Source organism: Halichoeres trimaculatus, unplaced genomic scaffold (genome assembly GCF_033239565.1).
Source record: "Halichoeres trimaculatus isolate MK-OKI-2021-1 unplaced genomic scaffold, fHalTri1.1 fHalTri1_scaffold_6, whole genome shotgun sequence".
Classification (NCBI taxonomy): domain Eukaryota; kingdom Metazoa; phylum Chordata; class Actinopteri; order Labriformes; family Labridae; genus Halichoeres; species Halichoeres trimaculatus.
The window spans coordinates 599,470-616,676 of NW_027437184.1; the positions used below are offsets into that span (position 1 = coordinate 599,470).

At 41.6% G+C, this 17,207-nt stretch overlaps 1 protein-coding gene and 1 long non-coding RNA gene across 7 annotated transcripts in view; one reads left to right on the forward strand and one right to left on the reverse strand.

Annotated features, from left to right (window-relative positions):
- The window catches only part of gabrg2 (gamma-aminobutyric acid type A receptor subunit gamma2), a 91,964-nt gene that overhangs the window by 40,777 nt on the left and 33,980 nt on the right, over positions 1 to 17,207 (forward strand). The gene's annotated exons all lie outside the window — the stretch shown is intronic.
- The window catches only part of LOC141792076 (uncharacterized), a 143,003-nt gene that overhangs the window by 9,159 nt on the left and 116,637 nt on the right, over positions 1 to 17,207 (reverse strand). The window lies entirely within an intron of this gene.

Sequence of the window (17,207 nt, forward strand, 5' to 3'; positions counted from 1 at the left end):
CGCGTGAACAGTTACAGCAAATCTGTCGACTGATCTCTCTCTGGGAAACAAAGCGCGGCGTGTGAGGCTTTGGGCCCTCCAGGCTTTAAAGGGAAGAGGAGACAAAAGTGATTGGTTTGATCTGCGTGACACCAAAAAACGATGAATAATCAGGAGTGTGGATACAAACGCAGCCTTCCCCTGTACCCACGCTGCACTGCGTACACTCGTTTATCGAGGTCTTCATTCATGAGAGGTCAGGAAGTGATGTGTGCTCTTTAAGGAGCGTCTGAGACAAACTGCGGCTCAGATGAACTTCATCCAGAGTTTATTTCCATTAGAGCAGCATGAAGAGGAAGTGTGTGAGCATTAAAATAAGGTCTAATATATACTGCTGCTGGGAAAGGAGGCGTTATAAATCCTCTTGTTGAATTGCTTACAAAGACACACGGCCGTTTCAGCGTTTCTTTCCTAAACGCTATGAATGACTCAAACAGGAGAGCAGTTATATATCCTCCTGTAAACACTGTTTAGCTTCCACTCAATCTGCCTTTATTACCACTTATTCATTTCTTCCTAATCTGTGCGATGTGAGTATTGATCAGCGGTGAATGGATGTGTTTTTGGCTGTTCTCCATCTCTGGAGGATAAACTGTGGGCCGGCTGCAAAAAGTCAACTTATTGTCTCAGACTTTGGTGGAAAAGTTGTTATTGTTACTATGATTTACATCTCAGGGATATTTACACCAATACACTGTCCTCTTTTCTTTTCTTTTCTTTTCTTTTCTTTTCTTTTCTTTTCTTTTCCTTTCTTTTCTTTTCTTTTCTTTTCTTTTCCTTTTCTTTTCTTTTCTTTTCTTTTCTTTTCTTTTTCTTTTCTTTTCTTTTCCTTTCTTTTTTCTTTTCCTTTCTTTTCTTGTCTTTTCTTTTCTTTTCTTTTTCTTTTCTTTTCTTTTCTCTCTTCCTTCTTTCCTATGTTTTCTTTTCTTTTCTTTTCTTTTTCTTTTCTTTTTTTTTCTTTTCTTTTCTTTTCCTTTCTTTTTTCTTTTCCTTTCTTTTCTTGTCTTTTCTTTTTCTTTTCTTTTCTTTTCCTTTCTTTTCTTGTCTTTTCTTTTCTTTTTCTTTTCTTTTCTTTTCCTTTCTTTTTTCTTTTCTTTTCTTTTCTTTTTCTTTTCTTTTCCTTTCTTTTTTCTTTTCTTTTCTTTTCTTTTCTTTTTTTTTCTTTTCTTTTCTTTTCTTTTCTTTTCCTTTCTTTTCTTTTCTTTTCTTTTCTGTTCTTTTCTTTTCCTTTCCTTTCCTTTCCTTTCCTTTCCTTTCCTTTCCTTTCCTTTCCTTTCCTTTCCTTTCCTTTCCTTTCCTTTCCACTGATTTCCTTCCCTTTCTTTCTTGTCTCTTTCCTCTTCTTTCCTCTCATGTACTCTTTTCCCTTTTCCTTGACTTATTTCCACCTTTCTTTTCCTATCTCCTTTCCTTTCTTCGCTTTTCTATCTCTCCCTTTCATCCTCTCTTCTTTCCTCTTCCCTCTCCCTACTGTTTTTTTATTTTTACAAATTTCTCTTTCTGTTGTTTCCTCTTGTCCTCTTTACTCTTCTCATTCCTTATTCCTAATTCCTTCCCGATGTCCCTTCCTGTTCTTTTTCCTATCCTTTGATTTCTCATTTCTCTTTCCTATTTCCCCTTTCCTTTTTCTTCTCTTTTCTCCTCTCTTATCTTTTCTCTTCCATCTTTATTTTAATTTCATGTCCCCCTTCTTCTTTCCTATGTTTTCTTTCATGTCTTCTCCTTTTCCTCTTTCTTTGTTTCTGTATCTGGTCTCTTTCCCCCTTATTACCTCTTTCTTCCTATTTTCTTCTTCCTCTCTCCTCTTTCATTTTTTCTCTGCACACATTTTTATATTTTTTCCCCTCTTTTCTCTCTTCCTTCTTCCCTTTCCTCCTCCCCTTTCTCCTCAGTCCCTTTTCCTCTTTACTCATTTCCTTTTACTTCTCTTCTCTTTTTCTTCTCTTCCCTCTTTCTTCTGTTACCCTGATCAGCAGCTCAGCGTGTCTGCTGCTGTAATGTCTTGCTGTCCTTTCACACTAAGATTTGTTTGTAACAAAAGAAGAAGCTGCAAAGGAGAAACAGTGGCGTGACTGTTTTTAGCTTTTGAAGCTTTTTGAAATGTTTTCAATCAGGATGAAACGATGCACTCAACTCACAATTCCGTAGGATTTTCTATACTGGGTTAACGATGTGATTTTACCATGATTTGATTTTGTTTTAATGAGCTTACAGAGAAAATGTGATTGAAATGATTCTTTTTAATGATTTCTGCAAACCTCAAACAAAACCATATATATATATATATATATATATATATATATATATATATATATATATATATATATATATATATATATATATATATATATATATATATATATATATATATATATATATATATATATATATATATATATACTTAGAGGTGTGACCTTTTAAAGAAATCTCACATTAAAATTACTAAATGAGTAATACAATAAACCAGTCTCTTCAAATAAACTATCTCAGGTTTGTATGTGTTACTGGTTTATTATTTACATGTTTTTCTTTAAGGACAAACAGTTTTATGTTTTTTAAGTGGAGCATTGTGATTTGTTGTTTTGAACCGTCACATTGGTACGGATCTTTAACTGTGTGGTGACGCATCGTAACATCCCCAGTTTTCAGTGATGTTCACTGAGCTTTACGTCTGTGACTCTTCAGCTTTATGTTCAGCTAAAGTGTAAGTAAGAAGAATCACTTTACATTTTTCATGTAGTTACAAACCTTCACAGTGTAATTTCCCCTTTTCCAAAGAGCAACAAACCGAGCTGGAGCCAAAACCCACAGAAACAGTTTCTGCTCTGTAACTCCTCGCCGCCCTGGGAGTCGCTGAGCTCACCCAGTCGTTGGATAATTCGCTCCAGGTCCACAGAGTGTCACTTCAATGTACGGCTCACACGCTCAGGGAGGCAGGGAGGGTTTTTATTTCACAACATGTGCACTGCACTGTTGCAAGGTGATTAAAAAAAGAACCAAAATGTTCCTTTTTGTTTTAATCAAAACAGTTTTCAGGAGAAAACATGAAAAGGCAATCTGCGTAGGAGGACGAGCTGGAGTGGAGGATTCACCGCGTCCTCTCCCTGATCGGGTTTGTTATTCCCACCAACAGCCATCTGCTCTCTTGTCAGAGCAGAGAACCTTGACTGTGGCTCAGAGACCTCTTGTCTCATTTTGCAGTCAGTTTGGGTATCTGACCTGTTTCCACATTCATGAACACAACATCTGTCTCAAAGAGCACTCAGTTAGAGCCTTATAATTACCAGTCATCTCCAGTGCTCGTCGGGCAGGCGCTGTGCTGGAAACAAACAGGGTTTCTCAGAGTGCTGTGTCGTTATACACACCTACTGCACAGAGTATCCCTCATAATGCAGTTGGTTCAGAGTTTGATCAGAGTTTGATCAGAGTTTGATCAAAGTTTGATCAGAGTTTGATCAGAGTTTGATCAGAGTTTGATCAGTTTGATCAGTTTGATCAGAGTTTTATCAGTTTGATCAGAGTTTGATCAGAGTTTGATCAGAGTTTGATCAGTTTGATCAGAGTTTGATCAGTGTTTGATCAGAGTTTGATCAGTGTTTTATCAGTGTTTGATCAGAGTTTGATCAATCTACAGCTGAATACTTCATCAGGATGGTGACGTTAACCATCAAAGTTTGGCTGAGATGCTTTCAGATTAAAATAATCTTTGCACGCTCCAAGGCAACTCACTCTGAGCTTCAGTGTTGACCGAAAGCAGAATGAGATATTATTTTTAAAAGTCAGTATTTACTCAGGGTGAAACCAGCAGAGAGGGATCAGGGGTCATTAAGACCGACACAGACTCAAAAAGGACTTTAAGAATTACTTCTTCACTTATGTATCTTAAATTTTCATATTTTGGTCATATTTTGTGTTCAAGCTGAAGTGCAGCCACCTGTCACTAGATGGAGCTGTAGAAAGTAATGATGCTTTACTACCCTGATGTAAACGATCACAGATGGCAGAATACAGACTGAGTGTGGTTTGACAGTATTTGATCTGAAAATGGAAAAACAGCTCAGCTGGAGACGTCTGTAACCAGAGCGGCATGTGGACCTGACCCTGGACCAAAGGCTTGTGCTAGCTAGCTTTGCTAACGTTAGCTGCATTTGGCTTTATGGGTCTATTTTTACATTAAATCAAATTTTACTTGTTTACCCTTCAGTGTCCCTGTTCAAGGTCAAATATAAACACTAGCTAATCTGGATTTAAGGTTTTCAAAAGTTCAGTTCTTTATATCTGTGATTAAGTTTGATACAATTGCAAAGCAGTGTTTCTCAAACTGTGGTCCGTGGACCATTAGTGGTCCACCACAACCGTGAGAAAAATAAAAAAAAGATAATGTTGCCAAATGAAAACCATCATGTATCAGAGTCTTAAAACAGAAACAGCACAAAGAAAACCAAATGAGCGAAGAATCCTCCCAGACACGGCCAGGACATGACATCACGATGAGTCAGCTGCACTGAGCGTTGTGGACGCCATGGAAGCTAATGTTAGCACCATGACATGTGACATGTATGATGCAAGTTTATAATCTATCAATCTATTTGGCTTTTTAGTTCAGTGGTCTTTGGCCTGAAACAAACTGAGAGAGACTAATTTAAAGTAGCAAAAGCTCCTGAACGAACAGATCCACGGTCATATCTTCAATATTAAACTGAGAGGTTCACGTGTTTCGTCCAGTTCTCCAGCTCACAGGCCGCAAACACCAGCACTGTGCAGAGATCTGTCCCATTAAGACGCACAGGTCAGTGTTTCTGTCTGTTGCAGACGGACGGAGAGCAGAGGGACACAGTCACACTCTCAGTGTGTGTCGTCCATCAGACCTGACCTGTGGAGTGTTGACAGAAAGCTTCACATCACTGCACCGTGACTGACGCCCACAGAGAGGAGGAGAGAGGAAAACACAGGAGGAGAGGAGGAGAGATGAAAACACAGGAGGAGAGGAGGAGAGATGAAAACTCAGGAGGAGAGGAGGAGAGATGAAAAAACAGGAGGAGGAGAGGAGGAGAGATGAAAACACAGGAGGAGGAGAGGAGGAGAGATGAAAACACAGGAGGAGAGGAGGAGAGATGAAAACACAGGAGGAGAGGAGGAGAGATGAAAACTCAGGAGGAGAGGAGGAGAGATGAAAACACAGGAGGAGAGATGAAAAAACAGGAGGAGGAGAGGAGGAGAGATGAAAACACAGGAGGAGAGGAGGAGAGATGAAAACTCAGGAGGGGAGGAGGAGAGATGAAAACTCAGGAGGGGAGGAGGAGAGATGAAAACACAGGAGGAGAGGAGGAGGAGAGAGGAAAACACAGGAGGAGAGGAGGAGGAGGAGCTGTGCAGAGACAAACCATGGAGCTGTCCTCCTGGTTAAAACTGATCATTTTACTTTGAGCATCATGTTTATAACAAAAGCTTCTTTAAAGCTTCTTTTATCTGCACCAAAATTGGTCCCAAACGAATGCAAAGGAGTAACGTCTTCATGGTGCATGCATCCTGAAAAAACATCACAGACTCCAGCGCAGCACCCAGCTCCTGACGTCTCGTCCTCCCAGCGCCTTCAGAGCAGAGAAAGAGTCATAAAGAACAGTTGTTTTTGGACCCTGACCCAGAACCTGCTCCGAGCGCTGCTGCTCTCTCTAACCTTGTTTTTTTCTGCATCGAGCGCCGAGCTGTGAGACCGTCCTCCAACCAAAGGACCCCAGGGCCAAACTCTCCTTCTGCTGCGAACAACACTGCGATGTCCAGGAGCAAAGACTCTGAATCCCTGTCAGCTGAAGGCCTGTGTGTGTGCCCTGCCCCTGGACGGCTAAAGTTAGCTACACTTATTCTTATAAACAGCTCTCTCTGTGCAGGCAGAGCTGCAGCGGGTCAGGTGAGGCAGCCGAGGGATGCGTAACGGTAAGCAGAGCAGACAGGTGAATTGGCCTGATCCTGACGACTGAAGCAAATCGTCAGAGGAAGAGTTCCTCTTTCATACTGAGAGACAAGCCAGCGTCTCACAGGGTTAGCGCGTCTCTCTGCTGCTCTCCCACATTAACATTTCTGTGCTCACTCTCAGAGTTTCTGTTTCCACTGAGAGGAACAGGGAGAAGCAGAAATCAGTGTTAGATTGAAGGAGGATTGAGAGATGCTGTGAGGAAGAGGAGCAGGGAGGTGCTGTGAGGAAGAGGAGCAGGGAGGTGCTGAGTCCATGCAGCGGTGCAGGAGCTTTTTATAAAGGCCATGTCTGTTGTTGTCTGCTGTTGTCTGTTGTTGTCTGCGCTCTCCTCCCTCCCTCAGCCCGTGTCCAAAGGCTCGCTCTCTTAACATGTCACCTCACATCAGGACCGCCTGCACCGCCTCCGAGCCTATACCTGAATTTAAACACACACACACACACACACACACACTCACACACACACACACACACGCTCCCAAAGTCTCAGGGCGAGGCTATATTTACAAACCCTCACATTGACTGCTCCATGACAAGCAAGGAGCCTTGAAAGGACAGCAGGGGACAGAAAGTAGAGGAGCCAGAGGAGGCGCAGAGGAGGTGGATGTGGGACAGGCGAGGCGGTGGGTGGGTGGGTGGGTAGGAATGCAGCTGACGGTGCTGTAAAGTTAACCCCACAGTGACTGAGCTCTCACCCATCTGCCAGGCTGAGTTCAGGGAGGATCGTCAGAGTGCAGACAAGGGCAGAGGAGGAGGAGGAGGAGGAGGAGGAAGAGCGGTAGAGAGAGGAGGGGGAAGGGGATAAAATGGTGGAACATGACTCCATGTTGCAGTTTTGGAGGAGGCGAGATTGTTAGTGTGAGGCTCTGAGTGAAACGAGTGGATTAAATGGATTTGGAGAAAACATTTAATTTTACATTTATTTGCGTCTTTAGCTCATGTTTTAGCCTTTAACCAGTGTCCAAGTCTGTAGCTTGTGCTTTAGCCTTTAGCTTATGTATTAGCCTGTAGCCTCTGTTTAAGTGTTAAGCCTGTGTTTTAGCGCTTAGCTTGTTTTTTAGCCTTTAGGTTGTGTTATAGCCTTTAGCCAAAGTTTTAGCCTGTAGCTTTTGTTTTGGAATTTAGCCCTTGTTTAAGTCTTACATATGTGTTTTAGCCTTTAGCTTGTGTCTTAGCCTTTAGCTCATGTTTAAGTCTTTAACCTACATTCTAGTCTGTAGCTTGTGTTTTAGCCTTTAGCTCATGTTTTAGTCTTTAGCTTTAGTTTTAGCCTTTAACCTGTGTTCTAGCCTGCAGCTAGTGCTTTAGCCTTTTGCTCTTGTTTTAGCCTGTAGCCCATGTTTTGGTCTTTAGCCTGTGTTTCAGCATTTAGGTTGTGTTATAGCCTTTAGCGCTTGTTTTAGCCTGTAGCTTTTGTTTTAGAATTTAGCCTTTGTTTAGTCTTAAGCTTATGTTTTTCACCCATAGCCTTTGTTTTAGCCTTTAGCTTGTGTTTTAGCCTTTAACCGGTGTTCTAGCCTGTAGCTAGTGCCTCAGCCTTTAGTCTGTGTATGAGCTTTTAGACTGTGCATTAGCCTTTAGCTTATGTTGTAGCCTTTAGCTAAATTTTTAGCTTTTAGCCTGTGTTTCAGCCTTTTGCCCATGTTTTAGCCTTTAGCCTGCATTTTAGACTTTAGCTCTCTTGTTTTTAGATGTTAGCCTGTGATTTAAACTTCAGCTCATGTTTTAGCATTTAGCCTTTTTTTTTTTTTGCTCGTTTTAGCCTTTAACCTTTGTTCTAGCCTGTTGCTAGTGCTTCATCCTTTAGCCATGTCTCTGCCTTTAGTCTGTGTATAAGTTTTTAGACTGTGCATTAGCCTTTAGCTTGTGTTGTAGCCTTTAGCTTAATTTTTAGCTTTTAGCCTTACTTTAGCCTTTTGCCCACATTTTAGCCTTAAGCCTAAGCTTTAGCCTTTAGCCTGCATTTTAATCTTTAGCTTCTTTTTTTTAGCTGTTAGCCTGTGTTTCAAACTTCAGCTCCTTTTTTAGCCTTTAGCCCATGTGTTAGCCTGTTGATAGAGGAGGGTGAAGGGGATAAAATGGTGGAACATGACTTCCTGTTGCAGTTTTGGAAGAGATGAGGTTGTTAGCGTGTGGCTCTAAGAGAAACGAGTGGATTAAACGGATTTCAAGTTTTACTTTGGAGACTGTGATCGCAGCAGTGAAATGAACAAATCACAACAAACACAGGAAAGCGTTAGCTTGTGTATGCTACGTGTTGTCTAACTGCAGAAAGTGGTTAATTTAGTGTGGTGCATTAGCAGCAAAAATCAGAAACAATCACCAAAAAAAACCTCTCTGCAGATGTTCATGCAAAGAAGAGTTTATTCAGGAAAGAAGCGTCTCCCCCCGAGCTCAGAGGAGAACTGATGCCATTTGCCATCCTTCCTCCTTGTTTTTCAACCAGCGTCAGTGAGTGGTTTAAAGGACGACACGAGCTGGTTAATTTCTGTCCTTTTAGCCGTGGTCAAACGTACGCCATGTGCATCAGCAGAGCTACATATCTGTGCGTTGGGCAGCGTTCAGAGTGCTTTCCCCGCGCTGCGTCCATGAATTAATGCATGCTCCTGTGTGTCCATTTGCCTGCATGCACATCTCAGCGCGCTCTCTCCTCTGGATCTGCTGTTTTTCTTTTTTCACGTATTGAAGGCTATTCTTAGAGTGACCTTCCAAAAGCCATGGCGTGCAGCCCCGTTGTCTGTGTGCGCCCGCCTGTGTGATTCAGTTTGAGTGGAGAGAGCCCAGGGACACATCAGTGGCCCTCTCCCGATTACGGAGCTCCACAGTTTGCAGATGAGTCTTTGATGTGGCGAATCTGGAGGCGCTGCAGCGGAGAGGAAGTGACCCGGCGAGCGGAAACAAACACACGGAGACTCACGCTCGGCGTATACGTTATTACAGAGCTAAACCTCCCATGTAAGCACAGTCACTCTTTGACGAGCTGGAGGATTTCCCGTATAGCATGAGAGCGTCGCCGCGCTATCTTTAGCCACTCAGGGCTACGGATGGGGACTTAAAGCATAATTTAATCCTCAGCCGCTCTCCTACACACCCTGACACACAGCGAAAATAGATTCAGTTCAGCTTCTGCAACAAAACAGAGGAAGAAGAGTCACACAAAAAGACGGAGAGCTGGGATGTCCAATTATCTGAGGCCACACAAAGGGAGTGTTAAATTCTCCATCCTTTAGCAGCCGCTCAGTGCGTCTAAAATGCGTCATTGTCAGAGAAAATCACTGACACTTTGTCCCTGGGTTTCATTTCACTGCTGTGTCAGAAACATGTCATAAAAAGTGGATTTCTTGTGTTGGTTGTACTAAAAAAAACCTGCTCTTTTTACGCAAATCCACTCATGAAAGAGAGCAATGTTAGCTCATCGTCAGGAGGTTTGTGAAAGCCCCAAACGGTCACATCAAATAAAAAGTTTAATAGAAACCCAAAAGCAAATTAAAGACAAACTGTTATCGAATCCCTTGCCGCAGAGATAGTGACGCTTGTCACCGCCCGCCTGCTTTAATCAAGAAAAATATGGAGGGAGACAAAAAGCAATAAAAGCAAAATGCCAATACTTTTTTATTGTAGCAGAGACGGTGCATCCCTGATCAGATGAAACACCTGCGAACGCCAGAGCATATTGTGTGAAATTATTCCTGTTTCCAATGCATAAATTGTTTTGATGAGTAACACTTCATTCTCAGGGAAAGTACAAAAGGGTATGCAGATACACACAGAGCAGGAAACGCTCAAATATTAGTTCTGCAGCAGCTTGACGTCTGCTGCACGGTATACAAACAGGATTCAACAAAGTGCTAAAGATTTATCACAAATCTTATTCAGAGATTTCACAAAAAACCTTAAGATTATTAAATTTAGACACAAGTACATCAAAGACACTGCGAGGAGGATCTGTGTGAGGTGGACTGCAGCGCCACCATTTGGCCTGATGTCTCACTCACACTGTGGTGAAGACATGACTCTGGAGTCAACATTAGCACTAACATATTCACCTGAGTTATTGCCTTTAGCTCATCTTTAGCCTCTAGCTGATGTTTTAGCCTGTGATTTAGCCTTTAGCTCAAGTTTTAGCCTGTGATTTAGCCTTAAGCTTCTGTTTTAGCCTGTGATTTAGCCTTTGGCTCATCTTTTAGCTCGTGTTTTGGCCTTTAGCTAATGTTTTAGCCTGAAGTTAAACCTTTAGCTTATGTTTTAGCTGATGTTTTAGCCTGAGTTTTAGCCCGAAGCTTCTGTATTAGCCTGTGATTTAGCCTTTAGCTCAAGTTTTAGCCTGTGATTTAGCCTTTAGCTGATGTTTTAGCCTATGATTTAGCCTTTAGCTTAAGTTTTAGCCTTTGATTTAGCCTTTGGCTCAAGTTTTAGCCTGTAATTTAGCCTTTAGCTCCTGTTTTAGCCTGTGATTTAACATCTTGCATGTGTTTTAGCTTTAAGCCTGTGTTTTAGCCTGTAGCTCCTGTTTTAGCCCTTAGCTCTTGTATTAATCTTTGGCTCCAGTTTTAGCCTGTGATTTAACATCTAGCATGTGTTTTTGCTTTTAGCCTGAGATCTAGCCTTTAACGCGGGTTAGCCTTTAGCCTGTGATTTAGCCTTTAGCTTAAGTGTTTTTGTGTATGGCTTTAACAAGTGTTTAAGCTTTTAGCTCCTGTTTTAGCCTCTAGCCTGTGTTAGCCTTTAGCTTGTGCTCTATCTCTCTCCTGTTTCTCTTTCTTCTGCTCTTCTGTCCTTTTTCTGTCTGACAGTTAGGCTCCAGTGTCCACCATCACTACAAAATTAATCACAGAAATCATTTTCAGCAGAGAAAAACACAGATCTCTCTTCTCTCTGATAAAATTCATCAGCTGGCGTGGTGTTGCCATGGAGACTTAGACGTGCTGTAAATCAGTCTGGTCCTGATCAGGAAGCTGAGAAGTATCATTTAGGAATAATCTGTATTGGTGCTGATAATCTGATTTAAAGTGTGGATTAGGATCAGGTTTAAATATGTAGAAGGGAGAATTTTTTGAGGATGTTGTAGAAATGCTGCGTAAGGAAACAGCAGCATCATCACGGGTATTTATCACATGATGATCACGCTGTCGTTACCAATAAACAGAGGTTCAGGAGGGATACAGTAGCATCTCCTCCTCCTCCTCCTCCTCCTCCTCTGTATGTTGTCCCCCATGCCTCTGGCTGATGGTTGTCATGGGCAGGAGGAGTGGGAGGTAAAATCCTCTGACTCAGCCAGAATCCTCCTTTTGTCAAGTTAAATACCAATTTGCTCCTCTCCCTCCGTCCTCTGTGCACACACACACACACACACACACACACACACACACACACACACACACACACACACACACACACACACACACACACACACACACACCTTACTGATACACTAACGGCGTTCACGTTAACGAGTGTTTCCTCCATACCTGACTCCCCCCCACTCGCGCTGAGCTCTCTCCTTGTTTTTGCGCCCGGTGTATTCCTGTGCCCTATTTTTCCACCCTCCCCCCTTCCTTCCTTCCCTCCTCCTCTCCTGCTTTTTCTCCCCGTCTTTCTGACTTGACAGTCTAATAAGCCAGTAATTAAAACCTGAAAACAGGGCCTGGTGATAGGCCAGAGGAGCAGAGATTGCTTTGGGAAAATAAGGCTCTTGTTTTCCTCCCCATCGACCTCCTCCTGCATATAAAGAGCGCCCGTGGTGCCGAGCAGAGACATAGATTTTCTTCTTGGTCTTTGTGGTTGGATCGTCAGTCCTCTCAGATTTCTGCAGAAATGTTTCTTCCTTTCCTCTGCTTTGGGAGGACACACCGTGGAGCACACAGGGAAACAGACGATCCAGTGACTTAGAGCAGAAATAGACTCAGATTGGACACGGAGGAGACGGCAGCCCACTGAGCCAGACGAGGTTACTTCAGTTAATTCTTTCCTCTTTTTCCTCTTCTTTAATGATCACCAACTCTTCCTTAGCTGTAGATGCATGACGAGTTTCGGGACGATAAACTAGGACACTTGAATATATTGACTACAAAATGAAAGGCTTGCAGTGTGCAAAGGGGGAGGATAGGGAGAGGCAGTGGATGGGAGAAGTGAGGTTGTTGTTAGCTCTTGTTTTTTGGTTGAGTTGCCAGCAGGCAGAGATGGAGGTCATGGGGCGGAGGGATGTGAGGGTAAAAGAGAAATGGAGTTTGGGAGAAAAAAGAAAAAGATGTTCAGCCAAAGCTAAAGCAGGTCAGAGCTGTCTCACACATGCAGTCCTTTTAGCTTCATGTTATTCTTGACTTCTGCTGGCAGAGCCGTCGTTTTCAGACTTCATCCTGTCTCTGAAAGCGTGACGCAGACCCAGAGCAGACCCAGGGCAGAGCCAGAACAGACCCAGGACAGACCCACAATGATGGGCCTGCTTTTCCATCTTCACAAGACCTGGATTTGAGACTCTGTTTGTCGAGGTGGTCCCTGTCTTTCTCATATTTATGTCAGAAAAAAAAGGATAACATCTCCAAAGGATGTATTCATGGGTTTTATCGAATATGTCAACCATTCCTCCAACAGTCCAAAAACAGTCTGTCTCTGTGTCAGCCCTGTGATTGACTGGAGACCAGTCCAGGGTGGACCCGGCCTCACACCCAGAGACAGCTGGGACAGGGTCCAGACTCCTGTGACCCTGAACAGACCCTGATGAATGAATGAGCTATCATAAAACCCAGAGCTGTAACACCCACCTTTCCATCAGAGCAACCACCAAACTGTCTGAATAGTCAGAAGTCGTTGATCATCAAAACAGATGAGTTAAAAAAAAAATCTCCCCACAGTTTTCAGAAACATGGTGTGGACATTTTTTTGTACCGGGCTGTAAACAGGTTTAATTAAAAAAGTAATAATTTAATATGGTCTCCAATGTGGCTTCCCTCACTTTTGGCACCAGCCTCCAGTGGACATTAGAGGAACTGCAGTCGTTTAGTCTTTTTGCACATTAGCATTAGCTTCACTTTTTCACACCGGATGCTGCAGCTTGGTCCTCAGAGCCTGATACTCTGGGTAACCGTGCAGCCATGACTAAACTACTAATAGGGATGGGAAACGTTCACATTTGAAACAATACGGTGTCGATACTCAGCACCTGGCAACTTGTTTTGGTACTCAACTGTACGAATTTTCAGTACTTGTGTGTTTGTGTTGTAAAAATATAATAATAATAATAATAATAATAATAATAATAATAATAATAATAATAATAATAATAATAATAATAATAAAAATAATAATAATAAAAATAATAAAAATTAATAATAATAATAATACATTTTATTTATGGAGTGCTTTTCTGGTATCTGAGAGGCTTTACACAGGTTAAAAAAGTATATAAAACAACAAAAATAAAACAGGAACTTAAAAGAAGCAAGACAAGAAGAAAGAAAAAAAAAACAAAGTCCATTCAGAGGCAATCAAACATTAAAAGCGTTTTTAAAAAGGTGGGTTAGGTGAGTATTTTGAAAGTGGAAAGGTTGGGACAGGTACGGATGTTTAGGTGAGCAAATATCACTATGTTGATTATTGAATGTATTTTTTTAAGTTTAACATATTTATTCTTCAGTATATAACCTTGTAATGCTGTGTTCATGTCCAGTAGGAAAATCTCCTACTCTTCCACTCCCTCACAGTCTCAAGGGTGTGTTCAGGTACCTAAATATGGTACCTTTTGGTTTTACATGAATTGGTACTCGGTACTTTTGACAGAATTCACTCGGCACCTAGTTCAGTACCCATCCCTAAATACTAAAGATATTGACTCAGTTTAAAGTTGACAAAAAACAAACTTGTGCAGAGGACGGCTGATAAAAACTCGTGGCCGTGTATATATTTGTCCTTTCATGCCTTTAGTGAGTCAGGAGAGGACAGAGGATGGAGAAGGAAACAGGCTGGACTCAAACCTGGGCCACCCGCTCACAGGTGAACCTCGACCTGGGGCGGGACCTAAACTGCTAGGCCATCTGCTCCTAATTAGGGTATTTTTACATTTCTTTAAAGAGATAAATCAATAAATTACTGATTACTGTGTCATATAATCAATATCACAGAGTGGTTATGAATCATATTTAGTCTTTATACAACACCTGTGTTAACCACAGAGTTCAAATCCCACAGCCCTGAGTCTCTCAGAGTTATTACCACACATACAGTGACTGATGCTCCAGGCAGTGATCACATAATGATCACTATGGTTTGTTTATGCAGAAGTTTTTTCTGTTTTCTACTGAGAAACCGTGTTAGGTCAGGTGTAGCTTGCTCTGTCTACTGCTGCTGTAATATATGAATCAGTTTCTATCTGATTTCACTGGTATTTGTCCAAGTTGTTGTTTTTTTAAACTCCAGTGCATTAAAAGACTTCAGCCACTAATTTACTCCCGTGAAGCAGTGGCAGGTATTATGTTTTGGGCAACGGATAAACAACATACCAACATGAAAACTTTGTTTAACAATACAAAATATCAATCTACACAAGTATCTGTTAAAATGTGAATATTTGGTCAGGATGGATAAACTGCACAGACACACACAGCAGCCTACATGAGGTTGGTACCAGGGGTCTGCAGACACACACCTCTGTAGCTGACTAACACGCCTCCTGCTGAGGCGCTTGGAGCTTGGCCTGAATCTGAAAACAGTTCAAAGTTGATGCCACTCAGTGGAGCAATTGTTCCCGCCCTCATAGCTGGATGAAGAGTGATAAAGCCCTGTGCCCGGTCCTCCATATTCCTCTCACTCAGCTTATTGGCCTGGTGCACATTCTGCAACCCAGGGCTTCAAAGTAATTAACAAGAAATGAGAGAAGAGAAGCTGTGCAGCGTCCTGCGTTTGGCGGGTTAATACGTTTCATTAGAGGCCAGAGCTCTGAGCCGTAATAAAAACAGAGCCAGCACTTTCCCACAACGTGTGTGAATCATAACCACAACGTGTAAAACATCACTGCAAGGGAAAGGTTTTCAGATGTCATTTAGACGCCGCAGCATCAGTATCGACTGAGACTGAAACATGCTATTACCTTCCAATCCACACAAAGAGCCGAGCGCGGCTAATCTGAGCACATTATGCTAATACGTGTCATCATTTCTGACATATCAGAGACAGATCATCGGCATGTCTGGCAGAGGCGGCGGAGAAATTAAATTTCAAGTCATCTACGCCGTGAATGTGTTTCCTTCAATGGGAGCGCTCATGAATCTGGATGAGGAGGAGCTTTGTTAATATTGATGCTGAAATCATGCAGGAGTTGGAGCAGAGCGGCAGATTAGCATGAGGAGCATCACTTTCTTTAAGATCACATGTTTTTTTATGTGTTTGGGTGATTATCTGCTCTCTTTAAAAACAGCGCCCTCAGTCTGAGCGTGCTCAGAGGACTCTGCGCCGTGTGTTTCAGGGCGTTTCAGGCTGAATCTGATTAATTAGATCTGAAAGCTTGAAACCAGGGATCCAAAAACTCTAATCTGTACGAGCACAAAGCCACGGGCCACGCTCGTCTTGGCTTACAGCGCCTGTCTGAGCTTATCCATCACATTTACATTTAAATCACATTGTTGTAATTGTAGAAATTATGACTTAGTAACATTATGACTGGAAGTTATCCTCCAGATATCTTGTAACAGAGAGCCTTTTATTTCTTTGACATTTATAATCCATTTAATTAGAAATTAGCACATTAGAGTAGATGCTAACTGATTCCTCTGATAAAACCTTTATTTGTCAAACTCAGCCTGATATCAGAGCAGACTGATTACAAAACGCTTCAGACGATCAAGTTTAAAGTTTATAACCGACACAGTCCTGTTATAAAACGGAGGTTTCAGGAGGAAAAGGAGGAAAGAGGAGTGTTTGAGCTGTTTGCTGATGGTAAACTGCTGTAGTTAGGGTTGGTACTTTTACTGTAGGGCGTAAAAAAAACGATGGTTGGTGTCCTGCCTCGTGATTTCCTGGGTGAGGCTGTGTCAACAACGCCACCAAAGCTAAAAGTCAGATACTGATACCTGGGCTTTAAGTATAAACGAATACCATAATGGTTTGGGTAAAAGGCAAAAACAAACGAGTACAGATAGAAAAGCTGATTCTTTAAGCTGTAAAGTTTTTAGAGAAGTTACAGAAATTACTGTTCAATCGTAAAGGTTTATATTCTGTAGACTGGTTACGCAAGAATAAACAAAAAAAGTGCTTCAGAGGTAACGTTCAAGCACAAAACTGTTTAACACAAGTGATTATAACTACATACTGTAAACAAGGAGACAATTTTGTGAGAAAAAAGTGCAAACAACCTTGATTGATTAATCAAGGATCAGTGAATCCTTAATTCAGCCAAAAAAAGCTCCAAATCTTCTGCTGCTGTTTGCAGTTTGATCCACCTTAATGTGACTGAGACAAACTCCTGTGTGTCCACTCTGTGCTGCGCAGAGCTGCGCTGTGTGCTCTCATCCTGACTCTGCTGGGTTTTATCCATATACATTGTATTATATATAAATATATATATTATATTATTAGGAGGTAATGAAGAAAGGAAGTCCTTTTTTTTATTTTAGGAGTTATTTCATGAATGACGTGACACAAGTTTCACATTTTACATTCAGCGTACTTCCTGGAGCAAGCTAGCAAAACGCAGCTTGATATAAAATAAAAATTGATGCAAGAATCCGATTTAACCCCTGGGTTTAAAAAAATAGTAACATCAACGCACTGTTAACAGAATGTGTGCAGAAGTTTTAGCTCATCCAGATTTGGAACTGTTGTTTTTGATTCCTGAAAAGTTAGCACCAGCTCATGATTGGCTGTGGCTTTTATTTATGTTATCCGTTTCAATCTGTGCAGCCGCGTAGTTTCTTCAATAAACAGTCTGCTTGAATGTTTAACTGTCTAATGCAAGGGTCTTCAACCTGTGGCTCTGGAGCCTCATGCGGCCCTTTGACTCCTCTGCAGTGGCTCCTTGTAGCTTTAAAAAAAATATTATTGAAATAAAGAATTTTTATTATTCTAACAGAGGGTATTGATGGTTAGAGACACTGACATTAAATAAAAACATGTGTTTGAAAAACATTTAGTTGAACAAAATATGCTTTGCCTCTTGCAATTAAGCTTTCATTTTTGGGGGGGAATTTTTGCATTTTTTTTTTTTTTA